This window comes from Schistocerca serialis, chromosome 1, assembly GCF_023864345.2.
Source record: "Schistocerca serialis cubense isolate TAMUIC-IGC-003099 chromosome 1, iqSchSeri2.2, whole genome shotgun sequence".
Taxonomy (NCBI): Eukaryota; Metazoa; Arthropoda; class Insecta; order Orthoptera; family Acrididae; genus Schistocerca; species Schistocerca serialis.
In genome coordinates this window covers 338,445,202-338,471,639 of record NC_064638.1, presented here as the reverse complement: position 1 = coordinate 338,471,639, position 26,438 = coordinate 338,445,202, and positions in this window count along the sequence as shown.

The following is a 26,438-nucleotide window of genomic DNA, read 5'->3' as shown; positions in this document are numbered from 1 at the left end:
CCGGTCAACTGCTGTTTGTATACGAGAAATCGGTTGGACACTTTCCTCATTGCAGCATTTTGTAGGTGTCGCCACCGGCGCCAACGTTGTGTGAATGCTCTGAAAAGTTAATCATTTGCATATCACAGCATATTCTTCCTGTCGGTTAAATTTCGCGTCTGTAGCAAGTAGCCTTCGTGGTGTAGTAATTTTAATGACCAGTAGTGTATATAGTTTAAAAAGAGTTTTACAGATGCAGTGTGGATCAAGTGAATATGTAACGTAGAGCGAAATCCTTGCAGCTGCAAGCAACTGTAGCGACAGGAGAGGGCATGCTATCGTCCGATCTCCGCTCCCGTGTTCACAGAGGGTCGGGAAGGGCAGGAGAGGCGAGAGTGTCATTTCTCGTCTGTTTTTGTGTGACAATAAGCCGGGTTCCGAGTAATAAGGCCCAGCCTGGCTCGGTCCGTAATAATGGCGACAAACTAACAAGTGCGAAGTCCGACGTGACACGGGGAAGATGATGGATGCCCGCAGGGCGAGCTAATTTTCAGGCTGCGTGATCTCTTTCCCCGGCCAGAGGGGGCCGTGTAACATTTTTAAAGCGGGAATTGTCATTTGGAGAGGAGCTCCCGTGATGTATGGCTAATTACGCGTCGTCCGCGGTGGCAGCCGGGCCGACGGCGCCATTAAAGGTCGTCGCATTCATCAGGCGGGCCGGAAAGAATGCAGAGGAGCGCGCAAAAAGGCCAAGGCGGCACTTAGCACCGCGCCGCGGCCGCAGCCCCGCCCTGAAGGTCGCGCCGCGGCCCGGGGGCGGCTGGCCCTGCCCCGCGCCGCCCCCGCCCCCGCACCCGCCCTGCCGGCATTTCGCTCTCAGCCGCCGATGGCCCATTGTGGCTGCGCTCGCTCCTGGGTGCGGCGACACGGCTGGGTGGGCCCGGAATTAGTCTGATAAACCCATGAACACAGTGGGTTCTGCATCATATGATGCCACTAGTAGCCGGGCTACTAGGATAGGTCTGCAGCGAATAGGCAGTTGGTGCAGGGAGTGACAACTGACCCTTAACATAGACAAATGTAATGTTTTGCGAATACATAGAAAGAAGGATCCTTTATTGTATGATTATATGATAGCGGAAAAACACTGGTAACAGTTACTTCTGTAAAATATCTGGGAGTATGCGTACGGAACGATTTGAAGTGGAATGGTCTTATAAAATTAATTGTTGGTAAGGCGGGTGCCTTCATTGGGAGAGTCCTTAGAAAATGTAGTCCATCAACAAAGTAGGTGGCTTACAAAACACTCGTTCGACCTATGCTCGAGTATTGCTCATCAGTGTGGGATCCGTACTAGATCAGGTTGACATAGGAGATAGAGAAGATGCCAAGAAGAGCGGCGCGTTTCGTCACAGGGTTATTTGGTAAGCGTGATAGCGTTACAGAGATGTTTAGCAAACTCAAGTGGCAGACTCTGCAGGAGAGGCGCTCTGCATCGTGGTGTAGCTTGCTGTCCAGATTTCGAGAGAGTGCGTTTCTGGATGAGGTATCGAATATATTGCTTCCCCCTACTTATACCTCCCGAGGAGATCACGAATGTAAAATTAGAGAGATTTGAGCGCGCACGGAGACTTTCAGGCAGTCGTTCTTCGCAGGAACCATACGCGACTGGAACAGGAAAGGGAGCTAATGACAGTGGCACGTAAAGTGCCCTCCGCTACACACCGTTGGGTGGATTGCGGACTATAAATGTAGATGTAGATGTTGGAAGTAACCCGTCTGCATACGGCGGTGCCTGCGACCGCAGCGCCTTTGTCGTTGAGAAGAACGCCGCAGTTTTCCTACGGAAATCAACTTTCAATTAAAATGTCCTTCCCTATAAGGGAATTACATGATATTTGTGTGAGTAAAGTTATGACGCAACAACGACGAATATGAGAGTTTGGGTCTAGCTTAAAGTCGTGTGCGGATAGCCAAAGTGTGGGTCCTGGACAGACAGTCAAAGCAGTGTTACGACTTCTGCACCACTTGTTAGCAGCAGACACAGTGGCTGCGCCAAAGACTGAGATGGCGTGAGTTTTACTATTATTTATTGAACTTTCTTTACAATTTCTCCCTCATCGTCGCTGCCCAGCCCTGCGGATCCCTCCGCCTGGCTGCTGCTGTGTAGATTCTCCGACAATGCGCGCAACGCGCGCCGCTGATCGCACTCGGGAGCCTCAGGTCACCAGTGTTCAGCTGAAGCCAGGATGCCCTGTGATTGAGACGACACCTGCTGCACTGGCGGCTGGGAAGCCGTCAGCCGCGATGTCTGCGAGGTCCCGTCATGGACAGACCACGCGCCGTGGGGCCAGATTACCGTGAAGTCCGGACGTCAGTCCCCGGCGGTGCCTGTGACCAAGACCGCGCTGCGACCGTTCCTGCTGGAAGTTCTCGCTGTAGTTAGTCAGCCATGGTACCGACCGAACTCGGGCCGACCTCCAGAGCTGAAGCTGACATCTGGCGGCGAACGGATGACTCCTGCGAGCTGGAACAGACTTCCGGAATCGTCACCTACGAAGACTGAACATTCGGACACGGACCACGTCCGTCCTCAGATCCGAAGTGCTTCCTAATGGCTTCTGTCTGTTGCTGCCTGCGCTCCACTATTTATATCCGGCATGAGGATGTATTTTACTCTCGGTGGTAGCTTTTTGTTATTACTCCCGCAGTATATTGCAACGTAACTTAGCTTGCTGGCCTCGCTTCCCCTTACTCAGCAATCTCCAGGCTTCACTCGGCGCCCGCTCTGTGTGCGTCCTTGCGTCAGTCTGTTGGTAGACTGCGGCTGTCAGCAAGGCTATCTGTCCCTGCCTGCTTCGCAACACCTCGGTCATCGGCGTGCCTCTGTTTTGCCATTCTCCACTGCGTGAAGCGATGCTTACTACATGTGGCCACAACAGCAGGTAAGAGCGACCACTCGCTTGTAATGGGAAATTAGGGTTCGAGTCCAGATCCGACCCCAGTTTTCATTGTCGTCATTCCCTTTAGAGAGCGCCGAACAGGACATCTCCGCACGAAGTCAAGATAGCCTTTGGGAATCTGTGAAGTGTCTTCGACGCTAGTAAGAGTTCAGTTACTTATTCAAAACGTTTACAAGTCAGCTCATTCATCTGCGAGTTGGATTCTAGCTGACGTCCGTCAAGTCAGCTCAGCAGCTGGGCACCCAGGAGGTGATGTCAGCGACCTTGGCGCCGTGGCGGACTGCCTTCGAGCAGGTGAGCCGTTTCGGGCTGGCTGATGGCGTGCACTTGGCCCCACTCCGAATTCCACGATGACCCTTGATGATCCATCCACCACGTACATGGTCTCGGTAGTTGCGTGATCAGTTGATCTCCTCCCTACCCCTGGTGCGTTTCATCACCTGAAGGCGTCTGAGACCTGAGTGTTGAACAAGCACGTCGATTCCAAGAGGCCTTGTTGCTGGCTTCCGAGCTGAAGTCCGGCGTCGGTAGCATTTTGCGATTTGTCGTTGTCGGTAGTCATTCAGATTCTCATTAGCAGACGGTAGGTGGCGAGCAGCATGAAGTCTATCATCTTGAGTACATCTGACATTCAGTCACTAGTGTATCGCAAACATGGAATCGAGTGCTATTACCTTGAATGCCATCGATTCCAATGATCAACTCCTGACAATAACTGGAGAGCTACAGTATTTCCTGGGAGCTAGTGAGAGGCTATGATCGAATGTGTCCTCCTCATTCTGCTCTATTCACTTAACAGGTTCTTAACTGCTGTGTCGTTCCTTCGCTATGTACTCTTATGAAAGAGATTCAGTTTCTCACAAGTTGCCTTACGAGCTAACGAATGTGCTTGTCTAGCTTCCCTCGGTTTTCCGTCGCAGACTCCTCTTACTCAGCGGACAGTGTCGTCAACCTGATCCACTTGCGACATACTGGCTTCCTGCTTCCACCTCTTCTCTGGCAGCCTTGAATTTGCCTGTGGCAATGTGAGTGAACTTTAGAAATTTTTTTCAAGTTCTTACTTTTTACCATTATGTGCCGTAACACCTTATACAGCTGATGGTTGTTCGTATTCGCAACTTCAAATGTATTTCGTGTACATTAACTATCGTTGTGCAAAAGCTAAAACGATAACCCTAAACAAGAAAAAAGATATTACATCTAAGAAACAACGACGTTAGAGGTTCTTCTCTGCAAGTAAACGTCATAAGAATGTGAAGAACACACGAATTTGGGGTGATGCTAAGCCTGTTGAGTTCCAGAAAGCCTTTGACATGCTTCAGCACCGTCTCCCACAAATAAAAACACACTGCCTGAAAAAGTCAAGTATCAAGAAGGGGAGGAGGAAACGAAATTAAACATCACGAGCTGAGGGCTTTGTGAGAGAGATTATGAAAACAGCCACATTTACAAATACTGTAACTTGTCAATATGTCTCCACTTATAGGTGTTGTGTTGCACCAGTTCTGACCCGAATACATTCACTGGCTCCGTTGGGAAGGGTGTCACAAGACTATTGTTTTCCTTTATGAGGAAAGCTCGCCCAAAACCTTGATATCCCTGATAGTGGCACTGGACGAGTTGACATCCGAGCTGGTACCACATATGTCTTATTGAGAACAGATCTCGGGGTCTTGCCGCCCACTAGAATATCTCATCATCACGCGAACGGTTGATAGAGACGTGTGTCTTTTGTGCACGAGCATTGTCCTGCTAAAAAATGGCACCACGATACTGCCGTATAAAAGGTAATAACTGAGGATGAAGTATGCCCTAGAAGTACCATTGTGTCGGTAGAATTCCCTCAATCGCTACTAGCCAAATTATAACCGATCGCTACTCATACTATGACACACAGAGAGACTGCTGTGCCTCTCCAAAACAATGAATGAATGGGAGCAGATAAGTGACTGGATTACTATATAACACAAAGCTGGTCTTAACTGTGAGTAATTGTCAGAGCCAATGCTTCGATCCGCTGCAGCTAAGGAAAGTGTGTTTGGGACGCTGCTGTTAGCGTTATAGAGGGTGTGTCTGTAACACGTGTATACCTCTTTTAAGTGTCTTATCACCCCACATATTTAAGCAAGTATTCTCGTTAAACGGAATGATATGTCTCTAATGATATTTGAAAGCTCTCGAAAATACAGGTGATATGACCTTCTTAATGTTGGCGTCGAAACATTTCACAAACATTAATGGGGGATGTTTTGAAATCGAAAGGTAAGGAGGCTAGAATCGACTATTGAAACGCAAATACCGGCATGTTTGGCTCTCATAGTAGGCTGCGGCATTGTATAAAGTCTTCTGATTATTTGCTTCTTCTTGCAAAAGCTGTTCATTTGAACAATAGCAAGTATAAAACTTTCAAATGAGTTTCCTGTGGTCCATCTGAGACACTAGAAGTTAACATGTAGTTACATTTTCAAAAATCATAATTGATCTTGCGCCTGTGTTACGTAAACTGCACTGTAAAAAAAGTCATGGCATGCTTCTTAACATTGTGATATCTCCTTTTCCCCATCGTAGTTCAGTAGCTCTATGTGGCATGTATTCAACAAGTCGTTGGAAGTCCTATGCAGAATTATTGAATCATGCTCACTCTACAGCTCGAACTGAACTCTCGATTTTGTCCTATAAATGTTCAAATGGATCCATGTTGTGCGACATGGATGGTCAAACCATTCGCTCGAATTGTGCAGGATTTGCTTCAAAGCAGTCGCCAATAATAAGAGAATGATAATTAAATTAGTAACTGCGCACAACGATAACATCGTAACAGTGAGAACAACAACTTCAGGTATGCAACAGCTTATATTTTTTATTTGTGGATCACTTAACCTTGAAAAGCTGTAGGACAGTTTAAAGGATATTGTCATTTAAGTTTTTAAGTCTGAGCATAACAGATCTTTATATCCTCTAATTATTGGACACAATCAACCAGTAGTTACCGCATAGCAAAATTTTCTAAAATCTATATTCCATTCATACAAAAATGATACTAACATTGTGGGGAGATAGCAAATTTTATACAAGATTGCCTGCAGAAAGCGCAACAAATTAGCCGTATCTGGGCATGAATTCAAAGTTAATGATACAAAATCACAAATTATAATCAAATTGGCGACTGATGCTGCACGCCAGAACAAGTAAATAAGGAGCTGCACAAATACAGGCGACGCTACCACAGACTGTGAAACTTACTTTTTTTTTTTTCAATACTGCAAAGTGTTTGCCCGTCAGCACCAGACGGTGGCCGGGGGACCATTCGCACGGTGACTGGGACACGATTGCCATGACACTTACTTCTCCCTCCTCAACTCTCTACTTATAAAAAAAGCCTGACATTTAGGGTATGACTCAATGCTGTTGCCATTGTGATGGATGAGATTATTGCTTATATTATGAGAAAGCAGGGGATACAGCCGAAACGTCCAACTCTTGGCGTACAACATGTGCATTAATCAACAAGACGTTGGTAATTGCCTAAGGCACCGTTTCCCCGATGTGTCAACCTCTTCGGGGCAAGCATGGGTGTGGATTGACTCAGTCCCAACAGACAAGCGAAATATTGGAGCGAAAGAAATCATCTTTCTTTACCTGATCAGGTAGTACTGTGGGTCTCCATCTCGATATCATACTCAATTACCTCTGTAGACAGCAGTGGCTGCACGGTGCCCCCTGCCCTTAGCTAGACCAGGTGCTGGCTCTGCCCACGAAAGCATGGAGCTGGGTACAACTCGAATACGGCTCTCAGAGAATACTCGCCTTTCCTAATGAGATTCAGTGATTGTCTTCTTCCAACAACAGGACCCCGCACTAGAAGTGCATCTTCCCAATGCAAAAAATGCAAACGTTGCCTCCCAAGTCCACATCTCCAGTACAGTCAATAAAACAAACTCCAAACAGTGACAGAAAATGAAAAGATATAAATTAGAATTGTTGTGTCCTCCCTACTCGTCGAATATGGGGAGCCTGGGAAACCTGCTTTCTGCGATTGCTAAACAACAAATCAAACAATTCGTATTAATAAATTTTTATTACAGTAAGATAAATAATAATACTTAACTTTGAGAATTTACAATGATATGTCACAAGCAACAGACAAAATAAGAAAACGTTGGCAGTGTATGCAGTTACTAATACAGGTGAAATATACAGTTCCAAACTCGGTGCTATAGAGCTTGTAGAATGGCTAGTCTTCAACTGGGCCGCGGCCAGGCGGCGCGGTGGTTATGTCCTCTTCGTGTAGATGGCGCTACCTTCACGTTGTCGTCCTGGAGAGGGGTTGGCCAGAATGCAATTGGCTGATGCCATCTCACAGCCCTCTCTGCTCTACCGTTCCCGCCTGGCGCGCTGGCCCTTGACTTTACACTGGAACAAGTAATATGTGATAGTAATGTGAGAACCATTACCAAAGGTATATTATAAAATTTAAATTATATTTGTTTCAATATATCGATTGATATAAAAGTGAACAGGAGTAAACATATAACAAGATTACCATGCCTCACTTTTCCATCTATCATTACCCTAAATCCCTGGCCAATATCTTGAACCATTTACGAGAAAAATGTGGTGTTACATCATACTTGATCATCTTGTATGTAAATGACCTGGAGGATAATATCTTTAAATCTGCAAGGGCACAAAAAGGAGACATTGTTGGCTAGTGATGTGAATAATAATAGCTCATCGTGTTCTATATCAGTTGCAATGCATGGATGCAGTGTAGGTTTCAGACCCACAGATTACTATTGGCTGAAGCCAAAACCAGGAGCGAGACGAATGATTTATCTAGCATCATTTATCTGAGAGAGAATGTGGTCAGTAATTGTACAGTTTGTCGCTAGCTGAAGAGAGATAAAGTGAGATACCAACACCTTACCGAAAACGTCTCAAGAAAAACCAACAGGTTTTCCTGAAGACACTGCCTCAGCGTGCGTTTTAAACGAGTTGGATGGGCTTACTAAATGACTTCCAAATGCATTTCTCTACATTGGGCAACGCAGTTAAAGGATTCCATTTATGAAAGCTAGAAGTCTGGAATTACGCTGAAAGGAGTCTACAACCTTCTGCCCATCGCCTCCTTGGGTGTTTAACAGAATGGGAAGATTGTCACCCCACAGCCCCCCCCCCCCCTTATCCACGCCTCTCCATGCCTCTGCGATGGAGGTCACAACCGCGATGCCCAATTTTGAATCAGGCGGTTTTCTTGAGGGTAGCCGAGGAAAACACCGCCGCTCAGAATCTACACGGAAAGGCCTCGGGAGATGGCATGGAAGGCGTCAATGAAAATCACCCTTTTTTTGGGACATTCATTTACACTCATCAAAGACAATAGTTCGCTGGACGATGTGCAACAGAACGACGTTCTTGACGAACTTAGACATTGCCGACACCTCCCAGACGACTCACCACATCGTGGGGCCGCAATACCACTGAACGTGATGTGACCCCTTTGGAGCGGAGAGGGATCGCAGTTTTAGTCTTGGTATACAGGGTGGAGCCACCAGCGAACATTCAAGACCATTGGATGAGATCTGAACGTAATCCAGAACAGCAAAGACTGGTTAAGCATTTTCAGCGCTCTTGTTTCGCGCCGCCGGTTGCATGATCACCGTGCAGTACGACATTGACGCATGTGTGAATAAAACGGAAAGGAGTCCTTCAGAGACTCTCCAGTTCATCAATACCCTCGGTGCCATCTACACACCTTTGCAGAGCACGTTAAAAAAGTACCTGGACATAGACGTGACTTCATACCTGGAGGATAGCAACCCAATCGACATAGTGGCTGTTGAGTGTCACTATACGTTGCATTAGTGCCTGCAGGCCACATGCAAAAACTTAGAGGAGTCAAAACTGTTGCCCATACTGCTGTTGGGCAGTCATCGATGAACACATCTCTCTGTACAGGTACATTTTTAAAGTGCTGAAGAAATGTGTTCATGTGGCACCGAGGCTTTCACCGAGCTGGAATATGTTAGAACATCCTTTACCGTTTTATTCTCGCATGTGTCAATGCCACGTCCTTCTCTGATGATTCCACAGGAAGACGGAAAGCAAGACGGCTGGAAGAACACATACACGCTTTGCTGCTTCAGATCACTTTCAGATTTCATTGAATCCCTTTTAACGGCCCCTACTGACCTCACTGTGTATACCAGGACCAAAAATGTGATCCCGCTACACTTCGAAGGTATCAGACCACATTTAGCGCGTTATAAAATGTTAGAATCGTCTGAGATGGCGTAAGCAGTATCAGAGGTATTCAATGACGTCGTCCTATAGCACATCGCACTGCAAACTGCTGTTATCGACCGCGGCATGTGTGAATGAGCGCTCCAAGGGGAGGGGTGATTGCACTGAGACACTTCATGCCCACTCCTGAGTGCTTTTCGTGTCGATTCTGAGCGGCAATGTATCTGAAACGTTTTCCTCAGTGATTCCAACACTGGGCGTCGCAGTTATGTTGTCCGTTACAGAGGCGTCAAGCGAAGGACTGAGACGTGGGTAAGGGAGAGGGTTGTCTGCGGCCACGGTCGTTGTGCAGAATTGTGGTAAATTTGTTATCAGTGAGACATCATTAACCCATATTACACCTCACACGAACTTCTGAGCTCTGGCCTTTCTCCCACACGTGTCGACACCTTGCTGTTACAAATGCCGCCGAGCCCGACGGTGACGTTGCATGGCGCCCCATTCTTGCACCATTATAGAGGAAGGTTGTGGGCATCTTTCACCCAAATTTCGAACTTACATGTCGCAACCGGAGACAGTCACAGGGCATAAAAAAAGTTACTCTTCAACTGATTTCCACCTTGCATACCCGGGCACGATCCCAACTGGAAGTTGCTTGTCTGCCGGCTCCCAAAAGTAACAAATTCTTTAGTATTTTATAGGGCCACTGACCGAATTTAAAAACTTAAAAATCTGTCACAATCTGCGGGGTTAAGAAGCGTAATATTAATGAAATCCATAATTACCAGGATCAGGAAAATGACATAGAAGGTTTAGGTCCTTACTAACGTCATTTATCCTCGGAGGACAACATATATGTACATATATATTGGTATAAACATGTTCCCTTTGGAAACCAGCTGAGAAATTTGAAGTTGATTTGACATTACAAACATGAAGGCGTTCAAACTGATGAATGAGACAGCCATTTAGTTACAGTAGTAATAACCTCAAAATAATTCAGGAAATAATACCTTAACAATTTTGGCCTTTTTAAAATATTTAACTAGACAATTTTAAATAATGCAGCCAATTAAAAGAATTACAACACTTCTAGATAAATTTCTTCAAAACATTAAGCAGACTACCAAAAGGTATACACCAAAAGATGTACGAAAAACATAGAACCAGGATACAATATGTATTAAACATTAAAGACTAGATTAGAATCCGTTCTCGTTCCACAGGCCCAAAAAAATGAGATGATTCTTGAGGGTGTCAGAAAATATAACACAAAAACATAAAACATTTCATTATAATACTTACTACCCTGATCATTTGTCAGGACATTGTTGAAATAGGTGAACACAATGCGGTAAACTGGAGCAGCTAATATTTATAGAATTAACACGCTGTCAGAATGAAACACAGTTATGCATTACTATCAAATTTATCAAACACAAAATACCTAAACTTGACTGTTGTGACCAAGTGATGTCAAAACTGAAATCTAACAGATATTTTTACTTAAGCTGGCTTAACAGTCTCTTGTAAGATATTCATCTGTGGAGTAGAAGGAGTTTCCTATCAAAAACTCTTTCAAACTCTGTTTAAACTGTGCCTTATATGAAACCAAGTTTTTAATGGTTACTGGCAAGTAACTGAAAATGTATGTTCCTGAGTACTAGACCCTTTTTAGGGCTAAGGTAAGTGATTATACGAATAAATATACTGAGAAGCACTGGTTAGAATACAGAGTTCCTTGAACAGGTTTCTACATGATGTTCTTGAATTTACATCACAAATGATTCTTATCACACGCTTTTGCACCCTAAAAACTTTTGCTTAGTTTGATGAGTTGCCCAGAATATGATCCCGTATAAAATAATAGAATGAAAGTAAGTAAAGTATGCAAGTTTTTTATATATTTATATTTCCTGCATCTGACATCATTCTCATGGCAAATACAGACTTGTTTAGGCGCTTAAACAATTCTGTAGTGTGCCCTTCCAAACTGAATTTATTATCATGCTGTAATCCCAAAAATTTAACCCTGTCAGCCTCTTTGATCTTCATGTCTTCATATGTTATATACATGCTGGAACGAAATTTCTTACATGTTCTGAACTGCATATAGTGGGTCTTTCGAAAGTTTAATGACAGTCAATTAAATTTAAACTGCTTATTTATGTCAATGAAAATTTGACTAACAGCTGTTTCTAAATCTGTATTTGACTTGCTACTTATTGCAATGTTTGCATCATCTGCAAACAAAGCAAACTTATTATATGGCAATGTAACAGATGAGAAGTCATTAATGTGCACAAGAAAAATCAATGGACCCAAGATGGAACCTTGAGGAACACCACATGTAATTAATTCCTCATCAGATGAAAACTGAATGCTTACTGCACAGGTATTTCGCAACGGCACCCTTTGTTTCCTGTTAGATAGATAAGACTCAAATCATTTTGCAGCATTGCCAGTGACACCATAATATTCTAATTTACTTAAGAGAATGTTGTGGTTCACACAGTCAAAGGCTTTTGACAAGTCACAGAAAATGCCAGTAGCCTCCAATTTACTATCTAATGAATTAAATACATTCTTACTGTAAGTGTAAATAGGTTTCTCTATATCAGAACCCCTAAGAATTCCAAACTGTGACTTGGACAATATATTACTTGCAGTCAGACGCTTAAGGAGACGCTCGACCACAACCTTGTCAAGTATTTTTGAGAAGCTGGCAAAAGTGAAATAGTTTGATGGTATCTCTTTATCCCCCTTCTTGTAAAGAGGCTTAACTTAAGCATATTTTAGCCAGTCTGGAAATGTTCTATGGATAAGAGATTGATTACACAAATAGCTTAAGACAGAACTCAACTCACATGAGCCCTCTTTGATTAACTTCGTTAATATGTGTTCATACCCCACACGAATATTTAGATATTAAGGATTTTATGATAGGTGCTACTTCTTTGGGAGACATGAGTGTTATTTCCATTTTACTGAAGTTATTTTAAAGACTTGTCTCAGATACTCCATTGCACTGTTCACTGAACCTGATAACCCCAAGCTCTCAGTAACAGAAATTAAATACTTGTTTAAGAGGTTTGCAACACTACAAGTAGTTATTACCAAAGTCTAATCTATTTTAGAGCTATTTGTTCCACTTACTTTTTGGCCTCACCTGTCTCTGGCTCCACTATATCCCACACAATTTTTATTTTGTTGCCTAATGTAATTATCTTTTTCTCATAACAAAGCTGCTTCGAATTCTGGATTACTTGCTTCAATATTTTGCTGTATTCTTTGTAATACATTACAATTCTAACATCAGAGCTGTTCCTAGATAGTAGACCAGTCTCCTTTTTGTCCCACATGATATCTTTATGCCTTGAGTAACCCACAATTTATTTTTTTATTTCTGTGTGATACGAGTCACCTTTAGGGGTAAACAGTTTTCAAAACTGGAGCTAACTTTAATAGTGAATGCTTTGTATTGTCCATTTGAGTCAGAAGTATTGTAAACACCTATCCAGTTCAAGTCTTAGAGCAATTTCCTGAATTTCTCAGTTTTTAACTTATTTATTACCCTCCTGTACTCAGATTTGGTAGATTTTTTATCTTGGCAAGTTTCAGCATTTAACACAAGATGCTGCATGTCATGATTAGATAGCTCATTTACTTTTGGTTTCGTGATATGACTTCTTTCCCTGGATTTGTCTACAAAGATATTATCAATAGCAGACTCAGAGCATTTACATATCCTAGTAGCAAAGTTCACAGTAAGAACTAAACTAAATGATAGTGTTACTGACTGCAATAATTGTTCACTGACAGAGCTTTACAACAAATCCACATCACATTAAAATCCCCAGCAACCACAATTTCCTTGTATTTCAGTATGAAATGGGACAGCAGAGCATCCAGATTTTTTATGAAGTTAAAATTTCCTGAAGGTGATCTGTATATAGCTACTACTATAAAAGACTTATTATGAAATACTAGTTCTGCTGTACAAGTTTCTAAGAGCTGCTCTGTGCAAAATTTATCAATATCGATACTGTTGAAATCAAAACAGTTTCTGACAAATATAGCAACTCCTCCTTTCTCCATGTTTTCTCAACAGAAATAAGAAGCTAATTTGAATCCTGTAACATTTAACAGATCTATATCAGTGGTCACATGACGTTTAGAGAGGCAGATTATATCAACTAGTTTACTCAACTCTAATTCTTCAATACAAATAAGCAACTCATTAAGCCCTTAGTCCTCGGATGTTCTGATACAATGACGATAACAGATTTTATGCAATGGCTGAATTACAACTGGATCAACTTAATTTTCATGCCAATTTTTGAGTAGCTCTAGTTTCAATCAGAGGCTGCCTGCATGAATTGTATACATTAAAATTTGCTTTCTGACTGCCTGTTTTATCAATGTGAATGTCATTTTCAGCCCGTCTCTAAACATCTTTTGTTTCTGCCCTACCTACACTAAAAAACTGCTGATCTATCACTTGTAACCACTGGTACTTCACCACTTGTGCACTTGTGACAGTGCCCTCCCTCCCCTTAAGTTATTTGCTATTACCCCAGACAGTTTTCCCTTCCCTTTCCCGTTGAGGTGAAGGCCATGCCTAGTATAGTACCAGTAAGAGAACACTTCCTGTGCGAAGCCATTTAATCAAAGGCGTCTTGGCAGACAACAGATTTCATTTACAGTACAAGTCGGATAACACATACTCAGTTTGAGCACAGACAGCAAGGATGCGCGACTGTAAACAAACAGGAAGTCGAGCTAAGAAATACTCGAAAGCCGCAAGTAAGCCTGGCCCACGGGACGAGAAGCCGCCTACACAGAACACTCTCCCAGCAAGTGCTGTTACCAACAAGAAAGATTGGTGTCTGCCTGGATTATACTACAAGCAAAGTTACGGTTTAAAAATGATTGCACCTACAGAGCATTTCCCGCAAGACGATACGCCACAGGAAATAAGCTTCGCTAACAGAGAACTACAAAAAGGAAGCTGTAATTTCTTCCAGGAAGGAATATAATAAACAACTATCTCGGGCCTTACCAGCAACCAGAGCTCACAACATGCTTATGGAAAATAGCGATACCAGAGCCCACCAACTTCTAAAACATCGTGATAACAAATATTAAAGCTTACAAATGGATGGTTTTCATACATGAGAATTTTTTTTTAAAAAAAGAAGAAATTTGATACGGCATAGACCTTCGATATAGCTATGCGTTGAACTGTGCACATTATTCGGAGATAACAACATTAACCATAACAAATTTTTTTGAAAGAGACCATTGGCCAAATGATTAAGGTAAGTTAGTTCGGAATCACATACAGTAGACTGGGAAATACACTACTGCTAATCTCACAGAGCGAAATAACAGGGCGTGCATGCCGACCCAACGAAAATAAACTTGGACATCTGCTGAAACAGTTTGCGGAGCGGGAAATCGGTGCACAGAGCTGAACAACCAGATACGCAGAATATTAGCTAAACAGATCTTTGGCTTCTGCACAGACATGACGAAGAAGAGTGAACGAACACCCGGAAAAGACGCTGTGCCGATCCGTACCGGGCATCCGTTGCTCCAAACACTGCTACTGTCCCGCCTCCACACTGTCCGAAAAATATCCGTGAGCTGCCTATGCCCCGCTATTCGGAAGCGCCCCTCTGCAGACGCGACTCTAGCAGCCGCTTTTGAAGACGAGCGATAACAGCGGATGGGAGTAATTCGCGCCCCCTTTGACGCCCGCTAATAAGTTATCGCTATTGAAGTAATCCACCACTGCTCACACACGTTAAAGTTTAAAGCAGTAAGACAAGTATTACAGTCAGAAATTGTTTATATGTGTTGAGGCAGCGTACCTCTCATTGCACAAATTATCCAGATATTACTCAACCAGTGTCTGAACACTCAGCGACTTTCAACAAACTTCACACATAATATGAAATCATTACCGAACATTTTCCTGCAGTCACCACAGAGGACGACGAAAGAATTAAAGTTAATCACCCACTATGTTTTCCCTCTTCGTGCAGTGAAACTTAAGAATCAGGATGACGTTTAAATTTATTATTTCATTACTGCGAACTCTAAACGCAATACATTTTGCAAACAGTATCCACACATAGCTCTGAATGTACTTGCAAATTTATAACATTGTACGACACATAGTTCACGATATATGACTCGACCATAACGGCGTGATAAACTTTGTAAATAGGTACTATAGAGACTTCTAACGGTCACCAATTTTTTGTATTCTGCTTAACTTATTTCATATCTGGAACAGGTTTCGATGTATGATCTCATCGTCAAGAAGCCGTGGGAATAGGAAAAATTTTAACTTAAACATACAAAGATTTTACTGTTGTGTATCTTGCAGTCAAGGGGTGTAATGTGGAATTATCTGTTCATAAGAACTAGCTGCCTTGTTAACCCGTATTCTTTTTCATCTATTATTGTGACACTCTGGATTTTGTTACATACTGTCGTAGTATTGTTGTTACTTAGGAAACGGGTGGTCAAAATTGCATTCAATATCGTGAATTGTTATGTGTAGCTACAAACCGAGTTCCGCAGTTAATTTCACAAATAACTGTAGCAAGTTGTTCAATGCTCACTGCTTATAATGTTTTGATGCAGTTCTGCAATTAGAAGTAGTGGTTCCGTTAGGGAATACATGACAAATTAAGCTTGTAATGCAGAAGTCGCAATTCCACAATCAACAACTCAAACATCAACAGTGGATATCACTCTTTCGCACTCCCATCAAACTTTCCAGGTCTCAATCCCCACCCCCAGCTAGAGCACCATTTTCTCTCAATAATCGATTGTACAAAAATTACATTAGCGGTACATATAATTTGTGAATTATCAAATAGCTTATTTCAGTAACTTTTGTTTTAAAATTCATTCTATAAAAAGTGACTGCTCTTGAGCAAAAAGTCCTAGAAACATGAAGAAATCTATGAAATCTGTAAACAAATAATGTTACTGGTAGCAGTGCTATGGAAATAATTTTGTATGTGTGTGTGTGTGTGTGTGTGTGTGTGTGTGTGTGTGTGTGTGCATGTGTATGTGTTTGTGTGTGTCAGTCGAGCCAATCTTGTCCTTTTCTCCAGATACTTGTACACCCCGTCGAGTTTGGCTTGGTGTTCTGGTTTTGTTTCCCCCGATTTATTACTAACAATGAGCCAATAGGTCTATTTTATCTTTCTCAAAGGCAGATCTCATAAAAGTGATTGTTTAGCACCGTTCCACGGATTCCTGCTGCAGAGGCGTTTTATTACATAATTAAAGGTTTGACTTGCATCTACTAAAGGCTGAAACATGTATCCTATTGTGTATTTTTCCTGAACACAGCCGAACTTTCAGTTTGCAAGCTAGTTACGTAGTTTTGTTAGGTAAATTTGAACTTCCTGTTTACGCACCAACTGAAAGATATGAACTGACGGAACATTGTTTCTTGACGCATTACATGATGATCACACAGGCATCGAACACCTATTTTTCAGATCTTTTTTACTGTCTCGGGGAAACAAGACAATCAGAACCCTTTTATCTGAACCCCAGATGCTCTGGAGAAATAAGCTAAAGTTATTTTTAGTTGTTTCTCATATATTCCCCAAAAATCTGCTGTCACTGTATTTTGTTCTGTATGGTAGTGATCTGATTCTAGCATTTTAACCTGTGACAATAGTTATCGAAGAAGTCGTTATTTGTTTGATGGTGATCTCCTCCTTCTCCCCCTCCATGTTAATTACTCACAAAACGCTCAAAGTGTCTTCCTACCTCCTATTCAAAAGGAGGTAGATATTTAGTGTAAAGCCAACTCCGTACTGAAACAACAGGCACAGCTCTAACCTGCAACTTTTTTTTCTATCTACAAAAGCTTATTTTGACCTCTGTGTTTAGACGGCTTGCATTTCTTTATAATGTTGGTTACAGCGCTGCAAGACCTATTCTACTCAGTCTACCTCTAATGCCTTTCCCCGCACAATTAGGCATGTTGTAGGATGAGCCTCCTACAGTAACCTTATTTGCTTCTCCACCAAACTCAAAATGAAGTAGTTCTGTATCCTCTCTCAGATTGTATATGCAACATTTCTGTAACTATTTTCTAGCAACCAAACGTTTCTTCGTAATTCCTCTAGTTTCCAATATAGTGTTTGCTATATTTGTGACAGTCTGTTGCATTCTGTTTTCTGCTATAACGATTTGAGGTTCGTCCTCTCTTGTGTCAAGTGACAAAAAACATTTCTATTAGATCTTATCTTAGAATAACTGCAGATCTTCTCTCTAATCATCAGTATTTTGTTATTTTTTGCGGCTCCCAGCGTTTTCCCACTTCTTCATCTCATACATTTCACATATGTCAATAATTCAATAATGACACAGCCTCAGTAGTTTCCCTGTCGAGTTGTCCACTACAATCGTCCCACTGAAGCACCAACCCACAAACCAGCCAAGTTTCTCACCAAATGAATGTCTAGTACAACAAAAAATTAATCACTGAAAACGAGAGGAAACGACATACAAAATGTAGCAGTATAGGAATGTGAAGCTTTCGATGGAAGTGAAATATGGACGATAAGCAGTTCAAAGAAAAAGAGAACAGAAGCTTCTCAAGTATGGCGTTAGGGAAGAGTAGAGGGCAAATCGAGTAACTAATAACGGGGCACCCAAACGAACTGATGAAAATAGAAATTTATAGCACACTTTGAGTAAAAGAAGGGATTGGTTAATAGAACACATCCTGCAGCACCCAAAAATCATCAATTTGAAAATGGAAGGAAGGTTGGGGGATAAAAATGTTAGAGGGAGACCAAGACTTCAGACAAGTAATCAATTTCAAATGAATTACTCAGAGATGAAACGATCTGCATGAGGTACACCAGCGTAGAGACTTGAATCAATCCAGTTTACAGACTGGTGACTAGAAAACAACAGAAGTTTCTACTATGTACACAGAGTAAAACTGGGGTTGGACATATGCTAATGAACAGAAATATTATGTCAAATGTCCTATGGATTGTCACCTGTGTATAGTGAAATGAGATGTCAGGACGGCAGTAGTTCCCTTAATTAACTTTTTTATTCCGGCCCTCGGTTATAGTACATCAAGAACAACTTAGTGGGAGCGTACAGTTGCCACTAACGTAAAACAATAGACGTCAGGCGTTGCTGACAGTGCAAGGAGTGGGGCCCAGCATGGTGTCACTCCAGTGCTGCTGTGAGCGACGTCTGCAACCGTGACCATGATGCTAGCAGAGCAGCGCAGCTGGCTATAGCACGGAGGCCTCTGTGACCCGGGCGTCTCTGTTCCAGTGGTAGCTGTGCCGTGCTCGTGACTCAGGATGGGCTGCCCCATCCCGTCGTCGAATAGCGGATCCTGTACTGCATTCCATAATGTCGCTCTGGACGTCACAGGCTCAAGGTGCAGACTGTTATACAGGGACGAGAATATTTTAGTATTTATGCACTCCAGACTACATTTATTTAAGGCTTAAGGCATGTACTCTAAACAGTTCCATCGTGGCAAATGAGAAAAGGCTTTTGTCCTTTCACTAGCCTGTTGCTATACCACACCCAACAGACTTTGCTTTACAGTGACTGTCGGCCATGTTTTGCTTTACAACACACAACACTCATGCCTGCATGCATGTGGCTCTGTTGCAACTGGCTTCCTTTCTGGTGTAGCTTTGACCAAATACGGCCGATACACTACATTTCCCTCCTCCTTATCAAGGCCAAGACACTTGGTTGGACAAAACTGGATTATCCTTTTGAATAGATTTGCTAGTGACCAGCCCTTGTCTCCCTGTTTCGAATCTTATCTGTAAATCAGTAAGAGTACGAGGGGGTGGAGATATCTTCTCAACAGGTCGTTGCAAGGCATCCCAGATATGCTCAATACTGTTCATGTCTTGGAAGTCTGGTCGAAAACGGAAGTGTTTAAATTCAGAAGAGTGTTTCTGGACTCACTCGGTAACAATTCTGGACATGTGAGGTGTCACATTGTCCTGATGGAATTGCCCAAGTCAGTCGGAATGCACAATGGACATGAATGGATGCAGGTGATTAAACAGGATGCCTACGTATGTGTCAGAGTCGTATCTAGACGTCTCAGGCGTGCCATACCACTGCATCTACACGCGCCCCGCACCATTACAGAGCCTCCACCAGCTTGAAAAATCCCCTGCTGACAGGCAGGGTCCGTGGATTCATGATGTCGTCTCCATACCCGTACACGTTCATCCGCTCCATGCAATTTGAAACGAGACTCATTCGACCTGGCAACAGTCCAAGGTCAGTGTTGACGGGCACAGGCGGGGCATAAAGCTTTGTGGCGTGCAGTCAACAAGGGCAAACAAGTGGGCTTTTGACTCCGAAAGCCCATATCGATGATGTTTCGTTGAATGGTTCGCACACTGACACTTGCGCCATCATTGAAATCTGCAGCAGTTTGCGGAAGGGTTCCACTTCTGTCACACTGAACGATTCTTTTCAGTCGTCGTCGGTTCCGTTCTTGCAGCATCTTTTTCCGGCCGCAGTGATGTCGGGGATTTGATGTTTTATCGGATTCCTCATATCCACGGTGCAGACATAAAATGGTCGTACGGGAAAGTCCCCACTTCATCGCTACCTATGAGATGCTGTGTCCCATCGCTCGTGCGCCGACTGTAACACCGCGTTCAAACTCACTTAAAGCTTCATAACCTACCATTGTAGCATCAGTAACCGATCTAACAGCTGCGCCAGACACTTGTCTTATAGACGCGCTGCCTAGCGCAACGCCGTATTCTGCCTGTTTACGTGTATCTGCATTTGTCTGTACTAGTTTCCTTGGTGCTTCAGTGTATAATGAATCAGTTAACGTTGATACTAACCGCTTGTGCATTTATCTTCCTTCTGCTGCTTTTATGCACAGGTTGTCCAATACACTATAATATGAACCTATGGCTGTGTCTGAACTCAGTGTTGTGCTTTGTCTTCTGTGTATAAAACAAGGACTACACTCAGCAGAACAAGTGTCGCTGCAGCGGTTGGTATAGCGATAGTCTGTTTCCAGTAGTGATTTTCCCAATATAATTTTGCTTGCTGAACTAAGGTTTCCAGGGAGACTAGAACCTCCTGCTGGTTCAGAAGCATGTTTATAAACATTAATGGTAGCCCTAGAGTTTGATTTAAGCCTGTTAATTTGCGGTAGGCAGCACTTCCATGGAATCCCCTGGTCAATACAAACGATACTGTGAGTTATCCCTGAAATAGCAGTGGGCATGTAATAAGAATCCACTTCCGTTCAATTCTAGCCTCTCTGCTGTCGTACGCTTCCCCTCCTCGAAACGACTAGCGACTACTACCATCTTAACAAAACCAATGCCCCTCGACCTGCTGAAAGTATGAAGTACAATACCCACTTCACCACTTATTTGTTGCATTTTCTTACCTTTTTTTGTCTCATTAGGAATTTCACTGCCGCACGTGAGAGCATATGCGTGAACTGTGTAGCACTTATAACATGTTTATAATGTTACTTTAAATCCGTCTTGATTGCAAATTTTTTATTATTCATATGAATAATAAAAAATTTGCAATCAAGACGGATTTAAAGTAACATTATAAAATCACTGATTGCTGCTATCCCATAAGACATTATGTCTGTTTTTGCAAAATATAACATGTTTGTTTCCCTGGTACTGGCTGGCTCTGAGCACTATGCGACTTAACTTCTGAGGTCATCAGTCGCCTAGAACTTAGAACTAATTAAACCTAACTAACCTAAGGACATCACACACATCCATGCCCGAGGCAGGATTCGAACCTGCGACCGTAGCGGTCGCTCGGTTCGAGACTGTAGCGCCTAGAACCGCACGGCCACTCCGGCCGGCCCTGGTACTGGAAACGGATGTCTAAACTTTCGCTCCATCACTTCTCACCGATACTGTGGCTACCTTGAAGTCAAAAGTTAAGTTTTTGTGCTCGGTTTCTAAAGCCAACCCCGTCTGCGGCTGTAGTTTCTCCTGTGCTTTCCTTGGACGCTTTAATACTACTCTGATGACAACAAATTTATCCATAGTTGACTTCCGACAGCCTGCTGGATGGCCTCCTGTAGTTCTGGGACTTTCCATCATGCTTCCCAAACACTCTTCTACGGACTGCAACCATTTTGTCATTACTACCTCCGTAGCTATGACTTCTACTGATATCCTGATTAACTGTCCACATCAGCTCTCAAGCAGTTGTCGTAGCAGTCGTGTGTCATTCAATACTTCATTCTCTAAATTTGCAAGCTGTGTATGGTGCCAAACACTCATGGCTTTGTTCCATTTTGCCTACTGATTAACCTCTTCCACTCTATCGTTCACCATTCGAAATTCGTCATCATCAGCAGTGACAAATATTGTTTTCATAAGCCGACATCCATCGTCGATCCAACCCCTCTTCGTTCACTTACATGGAAGTAGCTGGGTCATCTCACTCCTTAATTTCTCGTACACTCCAGGTACTCTCACACATCCCAGCACTTCATTTGAGTACGCCGTGCCTTTCATTCTTTGACGGAATTTGGCGAATGCTTCTTCCAATCTTCTCGTCTCGTTACGTATCTCTTATACGTTGAATACTACTTGTATCACTCACCGATGACTGGTGATCACTAAGTCTTCCTGCTTGGCGAACAGCATTTCCCCTTCCAGGTGCTGGTTCCGCAACGCTTCCATAGTAGTCCCACTATGAACTGCATAATCTCGCCTTTCCTGCACCTCACCTACAGACAAGAATACCTATCTCTTTCCTCTCTCTTAAATTCATTGCTGGTCCTCAGCTGCTTATACTAATTCCACTAAATCTACATCTAACCTAAAAAAATTAAATGACTGTTTCTAATGCCTTAATATATTTAATCCATACGTGTTCCTCATTACTGTTTCATTCATAACCTCTTGCTTATCCTCCTATACCTTTCTCCTCACTCTCCCTTTCCCGTTTTCTAGCCCTGGAATAAATTTTGGGCTCCATTTAAACGATTTCAATCGCTAAACTTGCACAATTGTCGTTCTCGTTGGCTACTGAATCGTGACATTTACTGGCGACACAGTCTCTACCACTTGGTATGGCCGCGGATGCTCTGTACAAAACTTTCTGTCCCTTTGACATACACGAAGTTGATGGTATCACCCACAGATCAACCTTACACTGTGACATTCTCGATGTACGGCCCACTGCATCTTTCTGTTTTCCATTGCACATATATTTGCCCTCTCTACTCTATTCCAAATGTTACTGATCACTCTGGCAAATTCCTTAACCAAATCCCTCAAGAGACTCTCCAGTCTCCCCTTCCTTTGTTTTCAATACGCCGAACGGTGATGGCATGTCACGACCATAAACCTCACGACGATAATCCTGTATTGGTATGCTGTTTTGAGCTGGAGGCAGAGACGATATACTTCAAATAGACATCCCAGTTGGTGTGATGTTTGTCAGTTCACCACCCAAGTATCTTTCCGGTTTTCCTAAGCACTCTTTCAGTTCTTCCATTGGCTTGTAGATGGAGAGTACTTGTCCTTCACATCTTCACATTCTATAACTTACACAGTTCCTTGAACAGATCTGACATTAAGTTCCTTCCGTGGCCTGTTACTATTGTATCAGGCACTCCAAATCTCAGTATCGAACTATTCATAGGTGCTTGTCCCATTGTTGTAGCCTGCTGGTTTGGCATCATATCTTGAAAAATGATCTACAGGCAGCCCTAAAACATCAGACGCCAGAAATTCGAATGGTGCTAACGCTTCAGGTATCCTCTCCAATTGTACACTCGTTCGACACAAATACTTACTCTGTGCGCCCTGTATGCATTTACACACTTACTGATTTACTTCATTTGCCTATACCTCCAACTAAACATTTCTGTTACTCTTTTGTTGGTAGATCTGCAACCTTCATGACCCTCGAATAAGTGATCAAGAGTTTCTTGGAGCACTCTGTTCCTTAGCTTTTCTGGTATCACTACCTGCAGTCTCAACTTGGTTTCCATGCGTAGCAAACCATCCTGCATACAAGATGGTGACTACTTAAAATACTGCTTCCGTTCATCATCCGCTCCCTGTGCAGTTTGATATTCCCTATGCTTAATACCACCAAAATCTAACACTGCTATTTTCTACTTCAGCCATACGCATTTCTGTGCTTCTTCCCAGGTTTGTGCTTGACTTCGAAATCAAATTCACTCAGTCTTAGTGCGTATTGCGTCAACATACTAGAAGGATCCTTTAACCCCAACAATTATTTTAATACCGCATGATCTGCTATTACTGTAGACTCTTTACCATTCAGATTACATTAGAAATATTTCATTCCACAAATCTCTTTCTCCATGGTGGAATAATTTCTTTCTGTCGAATTTAGTTGTCTTGATGAATAAGCTACTGGATGTTCTGTGCCTTGTACCTCTTGTTTCAGCACACAATCAAGCGCTTGGCTTGATACATCAAATCATAAAGCCAATTACTTATTAAAATCCTGAGATATCACTCTCGCACTCGATGTTAAGGCTTCTTTTAGCTCCTCTAAAGCCCACTGGCACTCTTCTGACCACACAAATTTAGTACCCTTCCTTAGCAAATGTGTCAACCGTCTGGCAGTATCCTTAAATTCTTTTACGAACTGGAGGTAATAGTTCGCGACTCCTAAGAATGATTGCAAGTCGTTTGCAGAGTCAGGTACAGGAAATTCACGTACAGCTCTAATTAATCTTGGATCTGTCTTAACCCCATCTTTACTTGTGATATGGCCTAGGTATGCTACCTCTTTCACAACAACTGTACACCTTCCAGCACTCAGTGTTAACTTCGCTGCTTTTAATCTTAGGAATATATTCCTTAATCGCTGCATATTCTGTTAAATATCACTCCCATAGACAGTTATATCATCGGTATACGCTAAGTATTGCTGTCGTTTCATACCTCTGCATACTCTGTCCACGAATCTCAAACGTTGCATCTGCACTTTTTAATCCAAAAGGCATTCTTCTGAAGTGTAGTGCTCCCAAGGTGCCAAAAACGCTGTTTTGTGTCGATTCTGCGGTGAAACCTGTATCTGGTGATAACCACTCTTCAAGTCCATTGTTAAAAAATATTTGCATTGCCCAAAGTGGTCCAAGGTTTCAGTGATGTTTGGCAAAGGGTAGTCACCCACTATGGTTTTGGCTTTTGGATGTTTGTAATCATAACACAACCTTTATTTTTGTTTTCCATCCGCTGATTTTTTTCTCACGACGACCATTCCTGCTCCCCATACATTATTTCTTTCTTTAATTATTCCATCTTTCATCTGTTGATCGATAAATTCCTCCAAAATTGGCTATAAATGCCTATGTATTCTGTGGTGATCCACTTCCCATATGTATGTGATGCTGTGAGATACATATAACTGATAATGGTCCTTTTGAAAAAATAAATCTTTAAATTCTAAAACTAATTTTTTCATCAATTCCCTGTTGCTTCCCTCTATGTCCTTCACTTGGCCTCTTAATGCGCTTTTGAGTGGCGTTCGGGTATTATCTGTGGCTGACACCAGTCTGCCCTAATCTTCTTCCTCCAGGATATCTGTATTAACGATTAACAAGCACTTTGTTAATCCTATGACATCTATTTTAAAATTATTTATAAAAACAGGTATCTTCTTTTCATCTTTTCTTTCTCATACACGTACAACACCACTTTTAACCAAGCAACCTACCTTACCCAATACTTGTTTCTCTTTTAATGGTTGCAACACACATAAAGTCCCTACCGGCAAGATAGACTTAACACTGACACAAAGTTATTCCCACTATTCTTCGGTCATAATCATGTTAATCAAGTGTTAGTGTGATCGTTCACTGTTTAACTGGTTCATCTTTGGCGACAGACCGGCCCAGCGACATAACTACTCGGGCAATGGTTTCATATAACTGATACGGTTTTTCCTCAAGTTCCACTCTATGTTGCTGAATATAAATTATGGCACGATGCTGATATAAGAGATCTAATCCTAGAATCATGTGGTAGCCCTCATTCACATGTGGCACAATCTGTACGCATTGTTTATATTGAATCGTATCAAGGCAGAAGTCAAGGTCCACTGATCCTAATGGTGTGACAACTTTATCTCCTGCTCCAGGCAATCTGTACTGTGGTGGGTTGCAGTGATAACGTTTCACTAAATCACTACTGGTGACAGACACATGCACCTCTGTGTTCAATAATATCGTGGAACTATTTTTTTCTACTATCCCTCTTATCCCAATCCATTTCAGCATACCACTTTGTAGCATCCAGTCTTACTGGGAATCGCCGTAGGTGGACCTGGGGTTTCCGTTGGCGTTTAACAACTTAATTCTTCCCCCATCCTATAACTATTATTTCCTCACCGAGGCTGCCGACACCTCATCCTTACATACCCCGTTAGTCTACACTTGAAATATTCCATACTAGTTACACTGTCCGTTTACTCTGCAGTCCAGTCCACAAGTCGATCTCGTCACATTCTATACGTAACTGCATTGCTGTGTGCAAATCAGTCGCATCCCCTGTCCGCACACACGTTGACTTTTCAGCATGCAGCACTCTTAAAAAAGCATCAAGCAACCTCTGTTCAGCTTCCTGCAAAACAATTTCATTGACTGCAGCGTCCTGCCCTAATTCATAGGAACATTCGTTAATTTTCCTTATCTTATCCGCAAAAAAAGGGAAAGCAGAAAGGTGGAAGGAGTATACGGATGGTCTGTACAAGGGAGATGTATTTGATGGCAATATTATGATAATGGAAGAGGAAATGGAAGAAGATGAGAGGGTAGATATGATACAGCGTGAACAGTTTGACAAAGCATTGAAAGACGGAAGTCCAAACAAGGCCCTGGATTAGAAAACATTTCGTTACAGCAACTGATAGCCTTGGGAGAGCCAGCCATGACAAAGCTCTCAGATCTGGTGTGCAGGATGTAAGAGATAGGTGAATTACCCTCAGACTTCAAGAAGAATGAAGTAATTCCGACTCCAAAAAATTACCGAGCTATCAGTTTAATAACTCACGACAGCAAAAGACTAACACGAATTCTTTACAGAAAAATGGAAAAAGTGGTAGAAGCCGACCTTGAGGAAGATCGGTTTTGATTTCTGAGAAATGTAGGAACACGGGAGGCAACACTGACCCAACGACTTCTCATAGAAGTTACATTAAGTGAAGGTAAAC